Source organism: Chelonia mydas, chromosome 9 (genome assembly GCF_015237465.2).
Source record: "Chelonia mydas isolate rCheMyd1 chromosome 9, rCheMyd1.pri.v2, whole genome shotgun sequence".
Taxonomy (NCBI): Eukaryota; Metazoa; Chordata; order Testudines; family Cheloniidae; genus Chelonia; species Chelonia mydas.
Genome location: NC_057855.1, coordinates 91,731,284 through 91,756,075, shown reverse-complemented (window position 1 = coordinate 91,756,075; position 24,792 = coordinate 91,731,284). Strand labels below are relative to the sequence as shown.

Sequence of the window (24,792 nt, the reverse complement as noted above, 5' to 3'; positions counted from 1 at the left end):
GGCAGGGAGGCTGCCACCAGAGGGTCCCGGGCCGGGACCCAGAGTAGAGGGCGGGCCTGGGTCCTCCTCTTCCCCCTTGTATTACACCCAGCCGTTAGAAGTGGCCATAATGAACTGCACCCGACCCCTAACAGAAGGGGTTAAACTTTGGGGGTGTGGTTGGCCACTGCGGCTGGGCGAAGCAGAAAGACTGCTGTTAACACCACCACCACCCCCCACCCTAAAAGAGAGTAAGGATGGACTAGTGGGCACTGCCAGAGGGCAGTGTCCTGAAGAGGATGCCGCGAGAAGGGAGCAATGCGGGTCCAGACACCAACAGAGGGCAGGAGACAGACGGGACACCACCAGCGGAGGGCGCTCCACATGGACTGAGCTAATTCCTGGAGCTACCAACCGGAGGAGTCGCGATGGTGAGTCCCAACCCTGTCACACTCCTGCTGAAGTTGCACAGAGAAACAAAGAAGATCCATAAATAGTGCAGGAAATGTAAGCTACACTAACAATGTGCTTACATTCTTTCCTGGACAGTGAGAAAGGTGAAGGAAAACATGGAAATAACTCGGATATTTATCCTCTGTTCTTTATAGTACTTTGAAGATGAATTATGTGCCCTAAGAATTGTTATGATTGTTGTTTTATGGGTCTCCATATTTAGCAGCTGGTTGCAAACGTGGGAAACTCAGAGGTTGTGGCGTCAACGGCAAATCAGGAAAAGGACTTCAGACAAGTAATGCTGCCTTAGTCAGAAACTATGGAGTCAGCTTTTGGAAACAGGAAGCCTCACTCTGTGCTCTTGGAGCCAGCTGCTTATTTCAGTTACCCAGGTAAGTATAAATCTGTAGTAACCCCATGGAAATCGGTGCACTCTGCACTCATGCAGGTGTAACTCTGCTCCTTACAGTATATTGTTTGTGTTTTCCTTTAATGAAACCTGAAGAAGACTGAATCATTTATATAAATCTGTATTTGCAACATTCAGACTTTGCCACCCAAAATATGCTTTTTTTTTAAGAAGTTTTGTGGCATAAAAATTATATTGTACACCAGAATCAAAGTCGCCTTTACTTAAAATTTGCAGCAAGTAAAGGTCTCAAATTACTTCTGCCAAAAAATCTTTTTTTTTTCTTTTTTTTTTTTTAATTTTTATTTGAGGATTTCTTTGGCAGAAGACATCCTAAGTTGTCAAGTTTCTTATAGAATGTTCATAAGATCCTATGGGAAATAAAGTAACAGAACATGCTGGAAAGAAAGAGGAAAGCAAACTTCTTCTTACAAGGTATGTCACAATTTTATTCTAATCTACCGAGGCACTCAGAGTATGATATAATGCCATAAAATTTATTTAAGGTGAGAGAGCACCCCCGTGAGGATCAATGTTGAACTGAGACAAAGATGTCAATGATAGTTCTGTGGGAGCATAAAGTTAGACCAGTATAAAGAGAGAACGAATGATTTGGTTCTGGCACATTTTAAACTGAAAATCATTTTGGTGTGAATAATGGCATTTTCTGGAGAGAACAGGAAAAAGTCTGTGGTGTTTAACATAAACGGAAACATTTAATGTATTCCTTGTATTTACATACAGCGCCCGTGTGTATTCATGGTTACGCATGTTACATGAAGAATGAATTAATACAATTAGTGTTTCTAATCCTTATGATAACTGTGGGGTTGTTCCTTAATGATTTAATACTGTGCTGGATCTGGCTCTAGCTGATGTTTCTGTACCGTATATCAGAATGGATAGCCAACGCTAGGGTTCTGACTGGGTAGCAGAGCCTGACTATCTAGGGAAAGAGGGAGAAGGCCCATTCTATTAGACGTTCACCCGAAAGGCCTCCTAAATGTTAGTGGTTACATCTACACGGCAATAAAAGATCCATGGCACCACCACAGCAGGCCTGGGGCTGAAGGGATATAAAACTGCTGTGTAGATGTTTAGACTCAGGTTGCAGCCCGAGCTCTGAGATCTCACAATGGAGGAAGGTCTCCAAGTCCAGGCTCCAACCCAAGCACAAATGTCTATACTGCTACTTTTGGCCCCGCTGACCTGGGCTCTGAGACAGGATGCTGCAGGTGTTTTTATTACAGTGTAGACGCATCCTAAGAGACAATGCCAAAGCAAGTAACCTTAGTGGTTCTAGCCCACTGTGCCTGGAGAATAGTGAAACTGCGTGGTGCTCCATCTGGATTTGCTCTCCAAGCTGTGCTCCATGGGAATGGAATAGGGGTGAGTATGATGGGCTGTGAAATGGAGAACAGGACAGAGATTTGGCCTGTTTAGGGACACAAGGTGGGTGAGGTAGTATCTTGGACCAACTTCTGCTAGTGCAAGAAGCTTTTGAGCAACACGCAGCTCTTCTTCAGGTCTGGGAAACATACTCAGAGTTCACAGCTAAATACAAGGTGGGACAGATTGTTTAGCAGAAGGAGTTAACACACATTCTAAGACCATTCAAGGTGAAGTGGCCGATTAACACATCTGCAGTCACAGGACAAAGGGGGAGTTAATGGGTTACAAAGTGTTGTAATAAGACATAAATCCAGTGTCTTTAGACCATAATTTTTAGTGTCTAGCAAAGTTATGAGTTTAAGCTCCCAGGTTATCTTTTGAAGGGGTTGTGTAGATTTCCTCTGAAGATGAGGACTGAGGTCAGATATAGAGTGATCACTTTATGAAAGTGTTCACCTACAGGTGACATGGTGTTTTTGTCTTATCATTTTCCTGTGTGCATTCATTTGAGAGTGTAGTGATTTGTCTGGTTTCACCCACATAGTTGTTGTTGGGGCATTTAGTTCAGTGGATGAGGTACACCACATGTTGTTGTGATGGGCATGTGTAAGACCCATGGCTCTTGAAAGTGTCTGGTGGGCGGAGTGTTGATCATTGTGGCAGTGGAGATATGTCTGCAGGTTTTGCATCTGGTGTTCTGGCAGGGTCTGGTGCCACTTTGAGTTGGTGGGTCCTGGTCTGTGGGGAGCTTGCTTTTGAGGTTGGGAGGGAGTTGAAGGCTAAAAGAGGGGCTTCAGGAAAGATTCCTTTTAGGGTGTGATCCCATCAAATGTGAGTTGTAATTGTGTAATACCCCTTATGGGTTCCAATGCAGGGTGATAAGTGACAAGTGTAAAAAGTGTTAAGATGCGTACCCTGGACTTTCTCCTCAGAGCATATTCTGTGGTAGCAGCGTGCCTGGCTATAAGTAACAGAATTCTTGGTGTGTTTGGGGTGCTTACTGGATCTGCAAAGGTAGGTGTGGTGATCCGTGGGTTTCTTAGACATAGTTGTCTGTTGGATTCCATTGTTGAAGCCGATTGTAGGTGGCCCATGAAGAGGTTGGCATGTTGGGGAGCCATCCTAGTGCCCATGACTGTTCCCACAATTTGGACAAAGTGCATGCTGTTGAATATAAACTTTTATGAATGAGGATGAAATGGATATCTGAGTGTTGTCCATTTCTTGTAGATATTTGAGGCAGGCAGCAATCCCATCATTGTGAGGGATGTTGGTGTATAGGGAGGTGACATCCATCTAGGCAAAGATAGTGTTCTGATGGAGTGTGTTAATATTGCAGAGTTTCTGGAGGAAGCTGGCCCTTTTTGTGGAGAGTGGTTTGTAGATGGTTTCCACAAGCCCTGATATTCTTTCAATAAGGGTGCCATGGCCAGATACGATAGGTCTGCCTGGGTTCCCTTGTTTGTGTATCGTGGGAAGATGTAGAAGGTTTCTGGGGTGGGTTCGTGGGGGATTAGGCTGTAGAGTTTCTCCTGGATGTATGTTCCTGTTTGTCTATTTCCATGCTTTCTCTGATGACTGTGCGATCATGTTTTATGGTTCTCATGGAAAAGAACATTTTCAGGCAGAAGCATAGTGCAAAAATAGAAAAATACAGTGAGAAAACCAGCTCTTCCATATATCAGTTGGGTAGATTGGGCCAGATTTTTCAGCTGGCGTAAATCAGCATAGCTTCTTTGGCTTCAGATTGCTGAGGATCTCACCCTTGCTGCTTTTTATCCTAATCTGGCCTGGGAGAACTATTATGATAGACAATTATAGTCAATCACATTGACACCTATTGATTAAATGTGCAGCAGGTAGTCTACTCTTTTGAACTCATCTGAAGTTGCACCCAGAAGGAGAGCTTTTAGCTTCGCAAATCAGCAAGCCATTTAGTGTTTGAAATCTTGTTTGCATTATAGGTCAATGGGAACTCTTTAGTCCGCTTCTTTTCCTTACCCCTATCCCAGCACAGTGAAAATTTCAAAACATATCACTCAGCACCAGAAATAAACTGCCAGCCTGACTTGTTGCATTTGAATCTGGATCTTCATGAGCAGAGAATCTAACAGACTTCCTAATTTTATTACGCCGCCTTGTGGCTTCCAGTTCTGAGATAAATGTAGCAACAAGGCCAAAATGTTTTTGCTACCCACTCTTATTATCTCTCTCTAATACTATACTGCTTCTAATTAGTGATACTTTACAGACAGCATATGTTTTAACTACAGGTGAAGAAGGGAACACAGAGGAAATGGTGGTCTGCTCAAATACAGGCCTAACAGTCCTAAGACATGGGTTCTCTTCCTAGTTGTGCTACCGACTTCCTGGGTTACCTTAGACAAAGTTCTACAAAGTTTTCCAAAGGGTTTATTGACTATGGTTATCTCAGTTGTTGGGCATCCAACTTGAGACACCTAGTTTGTGATATTTAGAGATGTCGAACACCAATAACAATTTGAAGTAGGAGCTGCGGGTGCTCAGAATACCTGAAAAGCTGTCCCTAAATGTCTCAAGGTGGGCACACACAATCAGTGGCCACACTTGCAAACACAGCTTTTAGCCTGTGTCTCCATTTCCCCATTTGTAAATGGAGGTAATAGTATTTCCCTTTGTCATTCTATTATGAAGCAAACAGTTGATGTTTTAGTGAATTCTGAAATCCATAAGTGGAAAGTGGTTTATATAAATATTCATTTTCCTTATTCCTTTTGATAATATCTGAAGTCATAAATGGTGGGAAAATACTTTGTTGGCTAGGAAAGTCTTTGTTCCTTGAATGGCACACTGATTTTCTCTTTCTAAAATACGGCTTCTTCCAATCTGTATATCAGCCGCAGTCTATTAACGCTTTACTAGGCACCATTACAAAAAATCTGTTTTAGGGAAACAAATGTCTTCTATTCCCTGGAAATCACATTTATCCTCCAGTACCCGAGTACTATCTGGGATAGGCTCTGTGTAAAAGGCTGGAGAGGAAATGCCTGGAGTTTTGCATGCATATTTGGTTCACGTTACAGAAAGTACATTGATGAAGTGATACTGAGGAGAGGAAGTGGGATGTAAGAGTTCTAGGGCCTACTGTATAATGTAGGCATGTGGAGGGGATAGAAAACTGGATTGTGGTCATTAGAAAGGAGGAGATAAATGATTAAGACCTATTAAAGGCAAGATCATGGCCAGTCCTGATACAATGCAGCAGGAAGAGGTAGCAAGGGGGCTCCTCTCCCACCATGCACAGTTCACATAAGGGCCAGGCATAATTACTGTCCCTATGCGTGGGACTGCTACAGAGTTGCCCCCCACGTCTGGAAGCAATTTGCTGAAAAAAGGGTACGGAGTAGGTTTAGCCCTCTAATCCCCTCTCCCTTCACGTTTCTTTCCATTTAGTTTATCCCCTTTCAACTCAAACCACCTCTCAAACCCTCCCAGCAAAAAAAAATCTGCTATCCCCTCTCAGCTCAAACCCCTCCCCCCGACACCGTCTCCTTCCCCTCCCACCCCCGCACACAAAAAATTGTAAAACCAACATGACTTTTACTGTCATCACATTGGTCACTCCTCTTGCGTTCTACCCCTTTCCCCTATGCTGTTTCTGTCCTGTCTATTCAGACTGTATGTTTTTCGGGGAAAGGACTGTCTACTATTCTGTACAGTGTCTGGCACAATGGGTCCCTAGGCATTACCATAATAAACATGATTAATACTAATAACAGCCTAAAGTGAGAGACACAAAGAAGTTGATTTGCTGCAAAACTAAAATCAAAAGGGAAGAATAACTGAAGTTATTTGGGGATAAGGCTGAAAGGAGTCTTGGATCCATTTCTTTCGTTAAAAGAAAAATAAAGTAATAGATGAATGGAGGGCCAAAAGCAGCAATAGAAATTACAGCTGCACAGCACTTTAACCAAGGAGTCCAAAAGAAACTTAGATGGGAAATAAAACAGAAATATTGCATCATAAAATCAACATATTTGTTGGAAATTTGAGACTCTCTGCAGATGTTCCAGACTTAATCCACCGCTGATAATTCCTATTTATTCTAATTACAGTTCTTTTTTTAAAAATGGAAATAGAAACTGCAATCTGTCTTCCAACAAAACTGCCAGAAAAGACCATTTACAATGCTTGTCCTTCATCTTTCTTTCAATAAAAAGGTAACTATTTAAGCTAGATATTTTACATGTGATTTGTATATAGCATGAAAGCACCACAATTAATCAAATGCATATTTAATTTATCTTCACCTAGGAAGATGTGAACAATTGAACATTCCTTTGTATATTACAAAATTAGCGGCCACTTCAGAAAACGTGACCATAGGGTGAATTGGAGACAGCTGGGCACAATATCTAGCTAAGCTTAGCTGGGCAAAGTACCTAGCCAGGCTCAGGTAGCTGCTCTGAGACAGCAATCACTGCTTAGGACTTCATGAAAAACATTTTTTATCTTAATTTTAGACATCTGCATTTTTAATGCTCAAACAATTTTCAAGTACAAATTTTTGCATGTGCAGATCAGTTATGCAGAGGTCAACCTAATTTGCATCACAAACATCAGTTGCTCTCCAAAATGTACATCCCTAAAGTTGGGAGCCACACACTATAAACACTCAAACTTCAGAAGTCAATTACAGACTGCTTTTTGACAAGTTTTGTGTGTGTTTACACACTGCACCGTTCATGAAACTCTTAAGTGCATACACAATCCATATTACAAACATTTTACAAAATATATCAGAGTTGACACAGTGACAAGACCACCAAAAACTGCTAAAATTGTAAAAACTAAAACCCTTTCTGTTCAGCCCACCTCAGAGAGAACCTGAGTAAACAGACTTTCCTATGGTCCCTGAAGGTCAGCAAATCTGAATACTTTTGGAGCAAGCATATGTGTAGGAGGTGAACGAAGTGAATATCAGTGTTGAGGGCCCTCAGTAGAGAATCTTTTGAACCCTTCTAGAAATAATAAACTGGGGAATGTAAGCAGAAGCATCTCAGCTGATCAGCTGCAGTGGTAGAAGATGAAGGGACAAAACCCCAATCTTGAAATGTACCTGGAAATGAATTGGAAGTCAATGCAGGCTACGGAGAAAAGAAGTGTAATGTGTGTCATTCAGAAAGGACAGTGCATTTGGCATTATGGCTGCTGAATTTTACAACGCTTCTTCCAGGGTAACCCTGTGTAAAACACTTTGTACTAATTTATGCAGGCAAATTGATTGAAACTATTGTAGGAACAGAATTATCAGACAAATAGAGAAACACGATTTGTAGGGGAAGAGTCAACACGGCTTTTGTAAAGGGAAATCATGCTTCACCAATCTATTAGAATTCTTTGGGGGGGGGGGGGTCAACAAACTTGGAAAAGGGTGAGCCAGTCAATATACGGTACTTGGACTTTCAGAATGCCTTTGACAAGGTCCCTCATCAAAGGCTCTTAAGCAGACAGAGGATCGTCCCTCTTATCCCATGGATCAGTAACTGGTTAAAAGATAGGAAACAAAGGGTAAGAATAAATGGTCAGTTTTCCCAAGGGAGAGAGGTAAATAGGGGTGTTCCCCCAGGGCTCTGTCCTGGGACCAGTGCTGTTTAACATATTCATAAATGATGGAAAAAGGGGTAAACAGTGAGGCAGCAAAGTTTACAGATAATACAGAATGACTCCAGATAGTTAAGTCCAAAGCAGACTGCAGTGAGTGGGCAACAAAATGGCAGATGAAATTCAGTGTTGATAAATGCAAAGTAATGCACATTGGGAAAACATCATCTGAGCTATACGTACAAAGTGATGGGTCTAAATTAGCTATTATGACTCAAGAAAGAGATCTTGGAGTCATTGTGGATAGCTCTCTGAAAACATCTGCTCAATGTGCAAAAGCAGTCAAAAACGCTGTTTCTTCTGGCTGCTTTCCCCCAAACCAAGAAGAACTAGCTCTGGTTTGTTCTATACTGGGCTTCAGTCAACTTAGTCTCATCCAAGCTGCACTCTCAACCAGATATGGTGAAATGAAACAAGCAAAGGGCTAGATTCAGAAGGGGGGACTTAGGCACCTAAAGTGGCAGTTAGCCTATAGAGCTTAGTGTTATCCGCATATATCATGGCACTGTGACACAAATCCAATCACTGTCTCCCCTCGTGGTCTCTTATGCACACTGAACAGGAGGGTAGAACATTACATTCAGAGGTGAAAGTAAGCCGGTACGCCCCGGTACGGTGTACCAGTAGGAGCCGGTGTGCCGTACCAGGACCGGCTTTCCCAGAGGGCAATTTAAAGCCCTGGGGTAGTGGCGGCGGGGCTGCGGCAGGGATTTAAAGGGCCCCAGAGCTCCAGCCGCTGCTACTGCCCTGGGGCCCTTTAAATCCTGGCCTGAGCCCTGCTGCCCGAGCCCTGGGGTAGTGGCGGCGGGGCTCCAGAGGGGATTTAAAGGGTCGGGGCGGTAGTGGTGGCAGCCGGGAGCCGCCAGGGCTCCTCAGTGATTTAAAGGGCCCGGGGCGTCACTGCAGTAGAGGCAGCTGGAGCCCTGAGCCCTTTAAATCGCCCCGAAGACCTGGGGCTCCCAGTCGCCTCTGCCGCTGGCAGCTTGGGGGTGATTTAAAGGGCCCCGGGCTCCCAGCCGCCACTACCGCAGCTGGAGTCCTGGCCCTTTAAATCAAGATTTGAAGGGCCCAGGGATTTAAGGCCCTGCCTCTTCTGGTTGAGGCCACTCCCCCTGCTCAGTATTCCGGCATACCGGTAAGTCCTCTAACCTACTTTCACCCCTGATTACATTCCTATGACACCTCTTGTAAGAGCAATTGATTACCCAATACCAGATTCTGAGACCTCACAAAGTCTCCGGATGACCAAACAAATACTGTAATGTAAATTTATGGTGAAAAGAGAGAATCTTGATTTTTAGATTTAAAAGGAAACTCCTTTGTTTCTTTGCAGTATGTGTTCTACTCCAACAACAAAGACAGGCTGCAACAATGCCATTAATGTTGTTACCATCCTTATTAGCATATTTTTACCACAGGAGACAAGATGTTATTGTTTCTAATCTCTAACATATCTTAGATAAAACGTTCAATACAATAATCCCGAACACATTTCCTCTGGTAGCTATTTCATTACATTTCCTGCAGATGACGCAATACACAATTTTCTACCTTGTAATTATCATTATAGCCTGTGGTTCAGAACGAAACCAAACCTCACAATTTACTGGACATAAACTGATCCCTGTTTTGCATGTTTTATATTAGCCTAATAGGGTTAAACATTCCACTAATCCCTATTACCAAAGTTCATAGAGACACAATGAGAAATGCCTAGATGCACTGAATATTGCAATTTTCCATAAAAATCTTCAATTAATTGCATAAGTCCATCTGCCATCTCTATAGCAATACCTTCAAGCATCAGTCATCCTTCTCTTTTCAAAGAGGGCAAAAGCATCTTCAACACTGCATCTACTGAAAGGTATAGTTTGTTTGACTTGAGTTAAAGATTGGAGAGCTCATGCCACGGTTTTGGGGAAAACGCAAAACCAAATTGAATAATCACTTGTTATTTACATGTTTTCACACAGATGATGGGAAAATCAGTGTTGCAGCTTCATAACTTCATCTGAAACTATGGCGGAGATGGAGATAAATTTATGGAGGATAGGTGCATCAATGGCTATATGCCAGGATGGGTAGGGATGGTGTCCCTAGCCTCTGTTTGCCAGAAGCTGGGAATGGGTGACAGGGGATAGAACCTGTTCTATTCATTCCCTCTGGGGCACCTGGCATTGGCCACTATCGGAAGACAGGATACTGGGCTAGATGGACCTTTGGTCTGACTCAGTATGGCTGTTCTTACGTTCTTAATGACCTCTTTCTGGCCAAATCGCAAGGCCTCTACACCCGCCTCACCTTAAAAACATAATAACATAAGAATGACCACACTGGGTCAGACAAATGGTCCATTTAGCACAGTATTCTGTCCTCTGACAGTGGCCTGTGCCAGATGATTGGGAGAACCTGCTATTTACCTCTTTCTATTGTGAAAACTGACCATTTGTTCCTACATTTGGTTTCCTAATCTTTTAACCAGTTACTGTTCCAAGAGGACCTTTCCTCTTATCCCATGGCTGATTACTTTTGCTTAAGAGCCTTTTATGTGGGATCTTGTCAAAGGCATTCAGAAAGTCCAAGGACATTGTATCAACTGGATCACCTCTAGTCACATGCTTGTTGACACCCTCAAAGAATTCTAATAGAATCATTCAGTATATCTCTGCTGCTTTTGATACTGAAGAGCTTTCTCCTCTTCTTGGCATCTTATCCTCACTGAGATTAGCGATATTGTCCTATCCTGTTTCTTCTACTACCTCTCTGTCCTGTCCTTCAGAATCTTTCACGTGGGACTTCCTCCTCTTCTTTCTCACTCTCTGTGGGGTTCCCCAGGGCCCTGTCCTTGGCCCTTTGCTCTTCTTACTTTAGAACCTATCTTGGAATGGGAAGGAAAGAGGGTATGCCTCATCAGCTCACACAGCTTCATGTTGAGCTGTGTTGATGACTATCTCTCTATGTTGGTGACTCATAAATCTATCTGTTCACCATAACCTGTGTCTATGACATGTCCTCTTGGATGTCATGTCATCATTTTAATCTTAATATGTCCAGAACAGAAGTCTTTATCTTTTCTCACAAATGTTCTCTGTCTAATTCCTTCACTATTTTTGTTAACGATACCATCCTCTCCATCACTTGGGCCCACAATCTCAGAGTTATTTTTGACTCCACTCAAATGGCATAAGTGAGGAACTGATTAGCAATATCATTTTTACCTCATTTAAAACCTTTCCAGTCTTCAGTTAGCTACAATCTCCCCACTCTTCCTCTTGCCAAGAAGATAAGCAGACAACCTCTTTGAGCCTTCTTGCTCACAGATTGGCTATAAACATTCACTGATTTCCTCTTTGTTAAGGTGATATAATAAGAGGGATTGATCTTTCCAGCTATTTTGCTGCACAAAGCAAGTCCAACAGAGTTTCAGCTCATGTGAATTTATAGAATGTAGTTATAGTGTGGAAGATACTCTATATGAAACTGCCAGTCTATTTCATTGAGAACAGGTTCTTTCAGGAGTCAGAATGCCTATCATCATGTCATATAAGAACAATTGGCATCCTACAAGTCTGACTGAGACACCTGCCTTTTCCTTAGACATTTTGTACAGTAACTGCACATACAGTTTTTTTTCATATTACTGCAAGGAGTTTTTTCTCTGAAGTTTAAGTTCTCCTTCTGCTTAACTGAATCCTTCTTGTTCCTTGCTCTGCATCAGCTACTTTCCATCAATACCCTTCTTCTTGTTTAATGTCAGTGTGGTAGGTCCTTATGACTTTTTTACACTCTTCCTACTTCCAGGTGACATGGTTTCTAATCCAGTGATGTATTGTAATTGATTCTCCAGCTGCTTTGCTCTGTGTGCTAAAGATTCAATAAAGAGGGCAAGGATTGTCACCTAACTCTCTTTACTGAAGATATGGCCTTTTAATCTTCAGTGGAAACTGACTGCATAGGGGATTACTTTTTGACCCATCAAATGGTGCACACGTGCTCTGAAGCATGATTGTACCATAAGTGATGGACACCTGGGGTGAAATCCTGGCCCCACTGAAATCAATGGCAAAAGTCCCATTTACTTCAATTGAGCCAGGATTTCAGCCCAGCACTGTAACTACCACACAGATATTAGCCTTAGCATTACAACAGTTATAATCTGAGACTCATGAGGAAAGGTCAAAGTCTTGAAAACTTTGTACAGGTGCACTAGTCTGCTCACGTGATCACAATGCAGGATCATCTAGTGCGTAGGACAGGGAACCTACAGTTAGTGGACTGTCCTCTCTAACATCATCCCACGGTGCATTCAGGATGGGCAGTGTCAAATAGTGCCAAGCTGCGAGGAGGGCAGAAGAGATGGGGCAGCAGGGAGCTGGTAAGGGAAGCACAAGATCTCTGCCTGATGTCCTTGTATGTCCAGCAGATTGCATGAGTTTGAGGACTAAACCACCTGCTTTTCCCAGGGCTCAATTGTCACCTCCACCTACCCCTGTTGGAAGAATTTGGAAGTGACCCTCCATTGGTTTTCCCGAGGGACAGGGATGATTATGAAAATAGTCTACAATAATAATAGAATATTCAGAAAATAAATTTAGGTGTTTGTTTTTCCACACATACATCTCTGTTCAGTACAGAAGGGTAAATGTACAGAAAAATGTTAAGTACAAAGGGAAGAATGATTCTCCAAGGAATCGTTTTCAAAGGAAAATCAATAGTAACGTCTGACATCAAAACACTTGAGTCTTGCCAAGCCTTTTACAAAGGTGTGAATCCCTAATCTAACTCCAGTGCAGGACTGGATGTTTTGACAGTGATTTGAACAAAAGCAAAAGATGCTTTATGAAGAGAAACAAACGAGGTTTGCTACCACATGCAGTAACCTCAAACTAAAGGTATGACAGCTCAAGGAGACTCGCGCTAGCTAGCTGGGGCGCTACAAATAGAATGTAATGGGGGAAGCATGAGCATTGGGAGGGGCTAGCCACCCCAAGTGTGTACCCATCTGAGAGTAGGTATGGATTTGTGGCCCAGTGGCAGCTACCCTCTCCCGCTGCTTGTACTGCTGTGGCTACATTCTATTTGTAGTGCACTAGCTTAATGGGAGCTAGCACACTTATGTCTCTTTGACATGGCCATCATACACCCAGCAGGAAGTGTAGACATACCCTATAAGACAACAATGAAATCTCCATCTCTCACAATCCTTTTTTAATCCTCTCTGTCTCCACGTAAATAAAAACATCTTCCAGAACAATAATGGTGTTTACAATGCCGTACCATTCTTTACAATTCGGATATATGCCAAATATTTCAAATACTATTTTTATTAAAGATCAACACAATTGTTAACAGTACAAGTTATTTTCTTAAGTAGAAAAAGAGAAGGTGTCAAATATACAAGAAAGGGGAATATAATGGAGCTGGGTGTGTCAAATCTAAATATACAGCTATTATCAATAAAAAGAAAAGGAGTACTTGTGGCACCTTAGAGACTAATCAATTTAAGGTGCCACAAGTACTCCTTTTCTTTTTGCGAATACAGACTAACACGGCTGTTACTCTGAAACCAGCTATTATCAATGTTATTTAACATATTATCTGGTTTCACTATCTGCAAATGAAGTACATTTCCAAGATCACATTATGCTCATATCATTGATAATCTGTCACACAACAAACAATTGTGCTGCAGCAATTTTTGAAGCTGCATTTTCAAGAACAGATTTTGTGTTTGCTCTCGCAGTTTTTCATTTGCAATAATTTATGCTAACATATAACTGAATTTGGGCTTGCAAATGAACTTACAAATCAGGTACTTGGATATCTGCATTTTTGTTATTTGGTGATGCAAATATAAAGGCTGGGTCTGAGTACACTTAAAGTATAATATTGTAATTAAGGAAGGAAGTTATTTTGATAAATTTAAATTGGCTCCAGCAGTGTTCTTTCACATTTTTCAAAATGGCAAAAAATAAAGACCATTCAATGGGGTCAATTGCTTTCACCAGTTCAATCTGTTTTCATATTGCAATGATTATTTCTCCTGGATAGAGAATAACAGTGAGACTGCGGTTAATCTTTCATGATCCTGGTTACTAAAGGGATATGGACTAATACTGAATAATCTAGCTAATTGTATTTTTGTGTCAGTGGTTAAATGATCATTGCAGTCTAGCTGCAAGGATATATTGCTAATATTTTAATGTCCAGATCAAAGGATTTGGGGAAGGTGCTTTTGGTGAATACATAGGTAATAATAACTAAAAAATGGTTTGCAAAGTTCCTGAGAATATTGCTTGTATATTTCTACCAGTAGGTCATCAGGCCTAGGGCTTTTCTTGGCCATAGTGCTGTTACAGAAGCCTAGGAGGATTTGATGTTCCAGTGATAGTGGAACATATGTTTTTCTTGATACTGTAAATTTGAATGGATTGTTGCAGTTTTTTATGGTATCAAAATATGTTTTTTGTTAATTTCTATGGAGTTATATTTGGTTGAAACATCATTCAGTGATATGTCAGGTACTGTACAGTATGTACACTTTTGTGCTGCCTGAGAAGTCTTGGTAAGAGTCCCCAGTTTTGTCTGCACACTTATAACCTGGGCTTTGGGCCCTTAAAATGCAGGTAGATTTAGTTCTTTTGGAAACCAAGTTCTAAGCTGGGTTGATAAAGGAGTGTCCTGCCCCTTTGGAAGAGAGCCCGGGACTCACAACCAAAGGAGCCTGGATGCAATTAAGAGGGCTTCTGACTCTGCGCTAGCGATGGCCTATTTCAACAGGAACAGGAAGGAGAGTGAAGAAGCCATCCAGTTTGCAAGGGTTGATGATCTCTCTCCTGCTCTGAAGACTAGCTTGACCAGTGCAGAGATTTTGGTTTTGGACACTGCTATTCCAAGTTCTCCTTCCATGAGGGTTTATTAAAGGAGACACAATTATTTTGATTACTTTGTTTTGGTTCCTTATGGCTCCAATATGTGAACATGAATTTACTGATGCCCAATTGGGAAAAGTAAGGCAGGATTCAACTGCAGTGCCATACTTGGCCACAGGGGAGCCACAGGGACAGCTCACTCTTTTGCAAGGTGTTTCTAGGATTTTGGGACAGATTTAAAAAAAGTTTCCTAAAGTTAGGCTCCTAAATCTATATTCCAGGACCTAAGTAAGTGGCCTGATTTTCAAAAGCACTAAGTACTAAGCAGCCCACATTTTAAAATCTTTGCCTTTGTGTTTTCTGTTGTTTGAAAGGAAAGATAGGCTTGTTCCACTTCCAACATGAAGAAGATTAAGGGTTTGGGCAATTCTATATTACTCTATACTTGAGGGGTGCTCCAGCGGCACAATCGGTGAGTCCATGAACTTATAAAGCAGTACTGGGTGGAGCAATGCCAAGGCTGTGAGTGCAAGTCTTGCCTGGGACACAAGATTTTAGTTCAGAGAGTTAGCATGACCTGTTCTGCAGGTGGTCAGACGAGAAGATCACAATGGTCCCTTCTAGTCTTATATGCTGTGAAAATATTATTAATCTTTTTTTAATGCTGTATACAAGATTAAGTTATTCCAGATCGTCGCTTTGAAAACTTCCCGACTAATGTCTCAATTGGTGTCAGATAGTTTTGTTGAAAATATAGTTTGATTGGAGAACGAAGGGAATTATTAAAGCGAGACCTTTGAGAAGTAAGTGATTATAGAATCAAAGCCAATCTTGTGAAAAGGGAATGCTAAATCTAATTTTCACTAGGACAAAGGAAAGTGACGCCCTATGTTCCACTTTCAATATATGACTCTGTCTTGAAATTCTGTGGGAATTAAAAAGAAATCCATTAAAGTGAAAGAGTCACAAGTGTTGTTTGTTTTAAGGGTTAATAAGTCACCGTAAAGGTTCAATGTATGTGTTTATATACTTACAGTTTTCTGATTCTTCACCTGACTTGAAGAGTACTATGAAAGAGCAATCTAGATCCTGGTTTCTGGGACAGTTTCCATTACTCATATATGTTTAACCATTATAATACTGCTTAAAAATGCACCAGCACAATGTAACAGGGAAAAGATTTCCTGCAGAGGGCATTAGGAGTGATTATAGATTACTTGGGGTCTGCCTCAAACATTGTTAGTCCTAAACAAGTCTATAGCTAACCTTTATGGCATCATATCATATGCTAATTCTACATTAGAGTAAAATATATTACACTTCATTATGTTCTAGAATGGGTATGGGAGGCATTGGCACTCTGAAGCCAAATATGTATTTCCTCATTTTTCCACATTACCTAGTGAGTACATTACAAGACAAACTGTCTTTGGATGTCCTCTTGTGGTAAGACTCAACTATTGCATTTAAAATCTGGATGGATTTTATGGACCTATTCTATTGATCCACCTTCCAAATCCTCATGTGTGGTTTGTAAAGTTACAGAAAATAAATGTTCATATAAAGTGGCTTTTGAAAACCACAAAAACACAGAAGGGTCAAAATAGATCAAAACATCTACAGCATAAATATATGTGTATGAGCATGTAACTGAAATGTCAAGAATTGTGTTTTTGAAAATAAGAGTGTTAAATGTAGCTGAAAACAAAACTGAAATCGGGACTAAAAGCACCCTAAATAGTTTGATTGCTTCTTTTGTTCTTTACTCTACTTTATATTCTTTATCTACAACCACAGTATAAGATCACAACTTTCCTGTAACAATTTAGTGCAGAAATACAAATGTTCCTGATTCTATCTGCTTTTAATAGGGAGTGAAATGTGACAACCTATCTGTGGTGGGTGTCATGCACTGAACCTCAAAGTAGCATCCTATAAACCCCCATATTCATCATTTGTATATAGCTGTGATATTTCATACAAAGCATGCCATGTAAAATACCATATACTGAAACTCATTGTTCTGTCAAAATACGTATCTCCTTAGTGTGTATGAAGTTATGAGACTTTTCTATCTGTTTCTGAAATATGTTGTGAATTTGGAAGATGCCTAGCTCTCCAGTGACAACAAAGATGATGAGCCATATCCAAATGGGCATTAAGCGACCATCACGAGCCATTGACCAGCAGAGGAATTGTAAACAAAAGATTTACAATTCTGTAAGACACAGTTGTGCAAGCACCACACAACGGCGATTGCTCAACTCTGTGACACAACAAGGCCCACCAGGACACGTCTGCGCCAGTTCCAGTATCTTTCCTGGAACATGAATTGAGAGTATAAAATAAGGGACAGTGGCATCATGAGACCACCTTTCTTCTCCCCCGCCTATGCTAAAGGCAACAAGAACGCTGGGAAGACAAAGACTTCGAACTGAGGAGATTGGTCCCAGGCTGAGAAGGAACTTCAGGAACTATAACATGCCTGTAACCTCCAGTGAGGTGAGAAAAGCCATTTGAGTCAAATCTTGCTTAGTTTAATAAAATTTAGTATTTAGACTGTGGTTTCATTTTTTATTTTCTTAGGTAACTATCTCTGACCTTTTTGCCTGTCACTTATAATAACTTAAAATCCATCTTTCTGTAATTAGTGAACTTATTTTAATGTTGTATCTTTACCAGTGAGTTTGTGTGATGTGCTTGGGGAATCTGTTCAGATTACACAGGTTGGTGCATGTCCACTATCCTTTGACGAAGTGGTGAACTAACTAGTGAGCTTGCATTGTTGAAGAGAAGGTCTTGAGCAGTGTAAAACAATACATTTCTGGGGTGCAAGTGTTAGGATATAGATATTCAGGCCTGTCTGTAAAGGCCTATACTCTAAGAATTTAGGTGTATTCTTATCACTTGGCTAGTTCTAGAGGTATAAAAGAAAGAATCAAAATCACTGTCTGCCGGTGTAAGGGCCTTCTCTTACTGTGACAGTCTGAGGCCCTGTGCTTAGGCTAAGGCCTTTGGCTAAGCAGCAGAGGCAGCCATAAGCTAGGAGGCGACCGGTCACATCCTCACATTCCAAACTAGTCACATTGAAAGAAGGTGCTATTGGGCTGTTAGGAATACAATCCTGTCCTGATAATGCCTATCACCTCCAGAGAAAGGGAAGTGCCTAGAAAATGTAAAAGAAAACAGCATCCTGTCTGGCAAGAACTCACTTATCAATACTGGGATGTGAAATCCTCACTTCTGTATTGTTTTGTCATTATAGTTCCCACTTTGCTATTGTTTGTCTGTATAATCTCTGTCTGGTTCTCTGATTGTTCCTGTCTGCTGTATAATTAATTTTGCTGGGTGTAAACTAATTAAGGTGGTGGGATATAATTGGTTACATAATCATGTTACAATATGTTAGGATTGGTTAGTTAAATTTCAGGAAAATGATTGGTTAAGGTATAGCTAAGCAGAACTCAAGTTTTACTATATAATCTGTAGTCAATGAGGAAGTGAGTGGGCGTGCGTGGGCGTGTGGGTGGGGGAAATGGGAACAGGGAATGGGGGTAAGGAAATTGGAACCATGTTTTGCTAAAGGGGGAAATGGGAACAGGGAATGGGAGTAAGGAAATTGGAATAATGTTTGGCTAAGGGCAGGAATGGGAACAGGGACACAGGTGTAAGGCTCTGTGGTGTCAGAGCTGGGAAGGAGGATACTAAGGAAGGAAACTGGAATCATGCTTGCTGGAAGTTCACCCCAATAAACATCGAATTGTTTGCACCTTTGGACTTAGGGTATTGTTGCTCTCTGTTCATGCGAGAAGGACCAGGGAAGTGAGTGGGTGAAGGAATAAGCCCCCTAACAGCAAGCATAGGCACCAACTTCTCGTAGTGCCAGTGGGTGCTCGACCCTCCCCCCCCCCAGCCTCGACTCCACCCCGGGCCTGCCCCCATTCCGACCCCTTCCCCAAATCCCCTCCCTGGCTCCTCCCCCCCCCCCCCAGCTTGTTTCGCGGAGGCAAGCACTGGGAGGAGAAGCGGGGACGTGGCATGCTCAGGGGAGGAAGCGGAAGTGAGCTGGGGCAGGGAGCTGCCGGTGGGTGCAGAGCACCCACCAATTTTTCCCTGGGGGTGCTCCAACCCTGGAGCACCCATCGAGTCGGCACCTAGGGGTGCAAAGCTGGAGGTTGGGCATGTTTATTGGTGTCTCCCTCTGTATAGTTCATGAGTAGTTTAGAGAGCATACATGCAACTTGGTTGCATGTATCTCTGTATGCTGGTGGCTGAGTGAAAACAGCACCTGGAGGTGTTTTCTCTTGCCACTAGCAAAGCATGGTTAAAGCCCAGGCTGGAGAGTTAAAGGGGCACAGTGGTCCCACAGTTGCAGGCTGTAACCCGGGATGCCTGTCACAGATGGAGTGTACTCCCCACAATGTCCCTGCTACAGCTGAATTGGGCTGCAATCTGGGAGAATTAGGCCTGGGAGGAAAACCTTAATTAGGGGAATCTCACCTGTGTGGGAACAGGTGGGATTTATATAAAGACAGGACATTGGAAGCAGAGGAGGCTATCGCAGTCATTCCCTGGGAGGAGGGAGGTGTTTTGGGAAACTATAGAGACAAGTAGCCCATGGTTACTCCCTGGGAGAAGGGAGTTGAGAGGCTGGCAAACCCAAAGGAATGGGGAGGGCCAGTAGTTAAGGAAGAGGCTCGGGGAAAGGCAGCAAGGTGCAAGAGGGGACCACACCTGGGCTGCTGTTTAGACTCTAAATTTTAGAGGGTCCCTGATCCAGAACCCAGGGTACAGGGCAGACCTGGGTTCCCCTGCCAGCCACTGAGAGAGTGGCGGCTGGGGCAGTGAATGGGAGGACTGCTTCAAACTGCTTATGAGCAGGGACTTTGATACACATCCCTGGAAGGGAAAACCACACAGTGACCTGGCTGGAGGACTTAGTCATGAAGCAGAGGCTGCAGTTCCTGGAGCGAGGGAGAAAAAAAGAGTTAAACTGTAGGAAGGAGCATTGGCCATGCAGAGCTAATCCCCAGAATGGCCAGGAGGAGGTGCCATCCTGCGGTGAGTAGATCACCCCGTCACACTGTCATATTTAGTTGCAGTGTAATTCTCATAACTGTTATGGGGGAAGTAGTGTATCTTTGCTATGAAGATTACCTGAGGAATTGACTTCTCCTGGCAAGAAAAGTAAACTTTACTTGTTGATGGGCATATGCTACACAACTACGTGAACTATCACCATTTCCATATAATCGTTATTTAGTTAATTTTTAATGGAACGTTCATTATTCATTAACTGAATAATTAACTCATAAAGTTTACATCTGAATGCAGGAACACTAGCTATTAGTATAGAGAGGGCTCCAGTTTGTGACAGCAACATGCTGCTTGCTATGGATATAACGCACAGGCTTAATGTACTAATGATCCAAGAGATGGAAGGAACCAGCAAAATGGTGGGTGATATTTTTAAAATTAAATGTTATACTTATCACCAACTTTCAAAAACAGAAATCAGAGTTAATGAATCAACAGAGAAGTATATTAAAATTGTTGGGTGAGAAGGAAATAACTATTAAGACCCATTATTCTAACACATGGAGAGCAAATAGAAAGGCAGGAAAACAGCTAGACAATTATTTCATAAGGAAACAGCATGACAGAATGATTTTTTATTATTTTTTTTTTAAACAGGATAATTGAGTAGCCTTGAGATTAGGCAACAGTCAAGGTATTTTCCAGGATATTTTTTAAAAAGATACTGTTTCTATAAATTGCTGAATTCAGTACTCTTGTGACTCTTAGACTCATACTGTGACTTTCTTCGCTCAGTTTCAGAAAGAGAGAAATCTCTCGAACTGCAGCTGCAAAGTGAACAGAAGTGGCTTTAAATCCAAAAGGATTTCCTAAAAAGCCACCTGGATCAGGAAGACCCAGCGCACTGAAGAAGACTGAAAACGGTTGGTGGGAAGCAATGCTTATACAAGTAAAGGATTTGTGGCAAAATAAAGCCTAGCCAGTGCATCCCAATCCTCAGTTTATTGAAGGAGTAATTGTATGAAATGGGCGAGAAGTGGACATGAGAAGCAATGAGTCATTCAATTAAAGAGTACCTAGAGCAATGATAACACAAAATCATTACCCATGTGTCAAATAGAGTATGTAGGATTTTTGTTTTCGATATTGTTGGTTAGATTAACTCTAGCAACTTTCCTTTGCTCTTTTTGTGCTTATACTAGGATTTTGTCAGATACTGTATAAAAAGGTTTTAAGTTACCTGGCTGGAGGATAAGATTGAACAGACATGGATGGAATGGTCTTATTTGCATACAGGGCAACATGTGGAAATCTTCTCTGCTTGAGTCTAGTGCTGCCCTGGGGATACTTGGAGATATTTTTGACCCTGTATCTTCCTGTCTGTCTGTAAGGTTGTGTGACTAGTATGCAATACTGTTGAACGTTCAGGTACTATTGGATAATCGTATTCTAAGTGTCTAAGAACGCTCCCTCCTACCCCCACATTTTATATGGCCTGGAGACTGCAGTGGCTTTATTGCTGACCTTGCTACTATAATCTAGGCCTTTGTCGTATCAAGATTAAATTACTACAAAAGACTATATTTGGGAACATTTTTCAAATAAACAAAGCATCTGAAGTTGGTGCAGAATATAGCAGGTCTCATATCACCTGGTGTATCTTTTCATAGTTGTGGTCAGCAGAAGCACTCCAACTTGAGTCCCCTTGGTGTGAAAGGAGGGAGCTGCTGGAAGGGACCCTTCTATGAAGAGCCCTCAGTTTTGAGACCCGTTATCCACATTGGTCCAAAATTGCCTAAAGGTGTTGACTTTCAGGGAACACTGCAAAGCTAATCTTTTTACCCAGGGAGCAATGTGATGAGGACTGGCATTTGTGACTGAGGCAGGGTCTTGTTGGCATTTGGTTTCATGAGAGGAAACTCCTGGTTTTCTCTCTTTGACATGGTTAAAAATACAATGCAAAGATGACTAAAGCTCTGGATGGGCATTTTAAAAAATGGGTTATAAATGTAAATAAACAAAGCCTGAGATCTCTCACTAGTTTTGGGTGAGAATGCCACACGCTCAGGTCTGAGACACTCAGTTTATTAATTCAAACCTTGATTTTAACCATAAGCATTCCTTGTGATTACAATTCTTATTAAACTAAGAAATGACACATAGAGGAAAAGAGCAGTGGCTTGTTACCTTCTCCTGGAGCATAAGTGGGTCATGATAAATTTCTCCTATGAAGCTCCAACTGCCTCTTACAATCTCCCACATATTATGCACATCCAAATTAGATATTCATTAACTCTCTTCCAGTCACCATTATGTAACTCATACAAGACACATGTGAACTTTAAATGACAATTTTTTGGTCTTTGGTGTATTCGTATTAATATTTCTCTTTTTTTAAAAAAAATTGGTTTATTACCACTGCTTATGCACTCATTGAACATATTTTGGTCAGGTCACTTTGACCTGTTTCTCTGCATAGGAACTTTTTTGCCTGTTTTTCTCTAATTGCCTCTTGATATCATGTTTTATGTATCCATTGTCTGCCAGTAACTCCATTCCATGTAATATTCTCCCTCTTAAGCACATCCTGTGGTTATACAGCAGTCATAAACAAGTCTACAGAATAACAAGGTCACTAAGACAACATTTCACTCAAACTAGACCAAAGCCAGGCTTCTTGTCATACTTAGGCATTAGACATGATCCTTTAAAAATAAATTCTCTATACCAGGCAATAGATTAACCCAAGCAAGAACAAAAGGGGCCTTAGGGGATAGGGCTGTCCCTCAGACAAAAAAGACATCATTATGTCCATCAACTGAGGGAAGGAGTAAATCCCAGCTCAGATAGGATTTAAACCCTCAGGTTTAAGAGTTCACTATAGCAGTTGGCATGAGGCCCCACTGTACAGGGTGTGTGGGGGATGTGGGTTTTTTGGCCTTTTTTTTTTTTTTTAAAGGAACATCCAAATTAGTGGGTTGTGGGTTTGTTTTTTTTTTTCCCTTCACCACAAAACTAGAGGAGAAGATGCATTTGAAGGTTGGAGAAAATAGCACATTGGACACTTGCTGTGTTCTATCTTGCTGCCACAGGCACTAAGAAGGAACTGAGGGAGGGTTATGACCACTCCACCCTTCGTGCCTTTGCACTGGAGCATGAGGCAACACAGGACATGTGTGCAACCCCAATGGCTACTGCTATTATGTTTTTTAATCTGATAGTGCGTGCATGAGAGAAGTGCACATCAACAGTGGGATCTACTCTGGCCCATATATGAAGAACCCACAGTATTTTTTCCAAACCTAAATCTATTGCATATCATTTTTCCATGTACCAGTCATTTTGTTAAAAGTTTTCCTGGAAGAGAATGGCCATTACCATGAACTTTATTTCTCTATTTCTAATTTTACAAATATTTTTTATATTTGAGATACTATTGAATGGTTCTGCTTTAGGTGAGAGATAGTAACTTGTCCACTGGACAAACACTTTAAAATCTAACTATCAACACTGGCTTTTCAGAATGACAACAAAGGGGGTAATATTACATCTTCCATATTTACCCTGAATCCATGAAAAAGTCTCTTGATACAGACCACAGGGTAAGAATGATGGGAAAGGTGCAGAGTCTGAAGATAAATAGCATTTTAGCTCATCACCAACCTAGGGCAAGGTTAAAGACAAACTTTTCTCACATACACCACATACTAAAGAACTCCTTTTGAGATTACACCATTGAACAAGAAGTGCTTTAGAAGTTCCTTAAAACAAGTGTATTTTATATCATTCCTGCAGATGAGAGCAAGGTAGTCCAAATGTGCTGTGCTATAAATAATATAGAATTTATTCCTGCAAGGGGTGGAGCCCTCCTGTGAGGACTGTCAGATCCACAAATTTGAAGGGAAGATGAGGAACCTTGCAGGATTAAGCCATAATCTGGAGTAGGTAGATGAGTTGGAAAACTGCCAGAGGCTATGGAAGAATTCAGAAAGCAAAGGGGTACTATAGTGTATTTTAATTAATTAAATATTACCACTTCTTTCTTTAGTGTGTGGATATATTTTACTTAAAACATTGCATACAATATACTTCACATATAGAAGTCAATGGAGAAGCACTCTTTACCCTATGATTGTAAAAGATTTATTTTGAGAGAGTCCCTGTGCGTTTGTAATGGGTACGTTTCAAAAGGGTCAATAAACAGCAGTCTTCTTTTGAAAGGTGGTTTTGATAAAGTGCTAATCTATTGTGACCATTACATTTTAAAAAATGACAAAGTAGAGACAGTTCAAAAAGAGCAAAAAAAATGACCATTTCGAAAATAAGATTTATGAGGAAAGGTTGAGATGTCATCTGAAAAAAATAAGACTAAACCAACTGTCTGCAAATATACAATTTGGGCTTATAAAGAGGATAGGGATTAAATATTCTCACTAGTTAATGGTGACCGAAGAAGTAGTGATGAATTTTAGTGTATTCGGGAAGAAGATAACTAGTATAGCAAGGTTCCAGCTCAAGGAAAGTTGTGAAATTATCATTTGTGGGTGATGGTCAGAGCTAAATTAGACATTGATCTATTCTGCATGCTTTAGAAACAATAAAATCCATACCACCATGGTAAAGGAAGACTAATAAATTATGGCTAGCAGTAATAATGTAAAAAGAAAAGGAGTACTTGTGGCACCATAGAGACTAACCAATTTATTTGAGCATAAGCTTTCGTGAGCTACAGCTCACTTCATCGGATGAATCCGATGAAGTGAGCTGTAGCTCACGAAAGCTTATGCTCAAATAAATTGGTTAGTCTCTAAGGTGCCACAAATACTCCTTTTCTTTTTGCGAATACAGACTAACACGGCTGTTACTCTGAAACCAGTAATAATGTAATAACACCCAAAGGCTTCAATCAGCATTGTTCTAAATCTGGGTGTCAAACCCGTAGCCCAACCTAGCCTACTTGATGTATTTACATGGCCCATGTGCCACAAACAGCTTATACAGAATCTA

General features: G+C 41.3%; 1 long non-coding RNA gene across 3 annotated transcripts in view; it reads left to right on the top strand.

The window, feature by feature from the left end:
* LOC119567102 overlaps positions 1-24,095 on the top strand; it is an 85,405-nt gene extending 61,310 nt beyond the window's left edge. The window contains exons 4-6 of one of the 3 annotated variants that reach the window (XR_005226850.2): positions 656-1,276; positions 16,855-17,250; positions 20,581-24,095. This is a non-coding gene — a long non-coding RNA (uncharacterized LOC119567102). Of the gene's footprint in view, positions 1-655; positions 5,781-6,327; positions 6,405-16,854; positions 17,251-20,580 lie in introns of those variants that run through there. The other 2 variants (XR_006283892.1, XR_006283891.1) reach the window with 2 other exon arrangements.
* The last annotated feature ends 697 nt before the right edge of the window (positions 24,096-24,792 follow it).